Below are 2,151 nucleotides of genomic sequence, written 5' to 3'. Positions count from 1 at the left end.
CCCCTTGGTAAAGCTGTGTTGACTGCTCCTGATGACCCTCTTGTCCTTTAACTGCCTGGGGACAGTACCCAGGATAAGTCGTTCCACTCCTCCTTCAACCTGAGTTCCTCTGGAGTCGGGGGCTCCTGAGGACAGTCTCCAGCAGTACAGGTAGAGGCAAAGAAGGCATTCATTATCTCTGCCTTCTCTGTATCCTCTGTCACCAGGGCACCTGCCTCATTCCACACTGGGCCTATATTGCCTCTGGTATTAGTTTTATCCTTCCATCATCTATAGACTCTCTTCTTCCACTTGAGTTTGCACAACAGTTCCCTGTTTAACCATGTGTCTCTCCTGGCTCCCTTTCTTGATTTCCTGCCCTCTGGAATGCTCTGATCCTGAGCCTGGAAAAAACGATCTTTGAACAGAGACCAACTCTCTTGGGCCCCTTTCTCCTCTAGCACCCTGTCCCATGAGATGCCCCCTAGCAATTGCTTGAAAAGGCCAAAGCTGGCCCTGCTAAATTGTGATCCTGCTTGGTATTCTGTTCCTACCACACAAGATCCTGAACTCCACCATCTCGTGGCAGCTGCAGCCAAGGCTGCCCTCAACCTTCACCGCTTCCACCAGACCCTGCTTGCTCGTGAGTACAAGATCCACTAGTGCTCCTCTCCTAGTTGCACATCCACCATTTGCATCAAGAAGTGATCATCCATGCACTGAGGGAATCTCCTGGACTGTAAGTGGTAGCCATGTAGGTCTCCCAGCAGATGTTTGGGTAGTAGTATGTGCTGCACCAGCCCTGTTACCCACCCTCCCTGTCCTGGGAAACAGCCACAGCCTAATGCTGGCTGGGGAGGAGCTCAGTCTCTGCCTTGAGCTTTCATCAAGAACCCTGAGAGGTGTTGGTCAGAATAAGTCTTGAGGGGGTGAAAGCTCTTGAGCGCCTGAAGCACCAGGCTAGGGCACTGCAGTGCTCAGCAGAGAGCAGGGCAGCAGCTTCAGAGGGGGCACAAAAGCGAGCGAGTCCCTGCCACATCCCCCCAGGGCCAGATGCAGCCAGAAGCATCCAGCACAGACTTACATAGACAGCCACGTCTCGGGGAGCGCTGCTGACAGCCAGGAACGAGGAGCCTTCCTCAAAGACATACTGCAGAGACACGGCAGTCAGGTGAACTCGTGCTGGCAGCCTGATGACAACCTGTCCAGAATACCCTGGGAAACACCAGTGCTTGCCCAGGGAGACATCCGTCTGCAAAGCAGAACAGGACAGCACAGAGACAGGAGTGAGTGCTGGGGCCAGCGCAGCTGCTCCTCTGGCCTGGAGCACAGGAGCCGTGTGCCTGGGGCTCTGCTCCAGCTGCAGGAGGAGGCACTGCCTTGGGTTTGTGTGGAGCTGCTTTTTGCATGGGAACAGGGGAAGGGAACTGCAGCGCTGTCCTTGTAAGCAGCTCTCAAAACATGCCCTGGATCTGAGTTGGATCCACCTCCAGCCCGGCCAGGCCAAGCTGGTGCCTCGGCCATCACTATTGAAGAAGTGAAATCTGAGCCAGAAGAGGAGGTGGAAGAGTGGTACAAAATGGAGGGGACCATTGGGATGCCAGTCAGAGGAGGAAGGAAAGAGCAGCACTGGGCCAGAGACCCCCTGCAGCCCGTGGTGAGAGAGCAGCTGTGTCCCTGCAACCCATGGAGGGCAATGGCAGGGCTGAGAGGCACCAGCAGCTGTGGGTGAGTGCACTGGTAGGGATGAGGGGGGCAGCGGGGTCACAGCAGGGCCCCTCAGTCCTGCTCTGCTCCCTTCTCGAGGGAAACCACTGGTTTCTAGCAAGCCCTGCCCCGTGTTGGAGCTCTGGTTTCAGGAACCTGATCAATGCAGTGGGCTTCTACAGTACCACTGGCAGGCAGGAAGGCAACGCTGATGGTTTCTGCTACAGTACCTGCAAGATGGTATCAGGCCCAACATCAGGGTGCCCCCTTCTCAGAACAATGTTGGACGTGCAAAACAAGCCAGTCCCGTAGGTCTTGGAAGTTCTAGTTGGGTCAATGGTGGCACCTGTGAGGGAGGGAGAACAGATGACTCCAAGAGCCACAGATCAGGAGGCCGCAGTGCCCCGAGATCATTCTGAGGCAGCTGAGCAGCTCCAAGCCTGTCAGTCCTGTCCTTGTGTCCTG

This window comes from Colius striatus, unplaced genomic scaffold (assembly GCF_028858725.1).
Source record: "Colius striatus isolate bColStr4 unplaced genomic scaffold, bColStr4.1.hap1 scaffold_44, whole genome shotgun sequence".
Lineage (NCBI taxonomy): Eukaryota > Metazoa > Chordata > Aves > Coliiformes > Coliidae > Colius > Colius striatus.
This window is presented reverse-complemented; position numbering follows the sequence as displayed.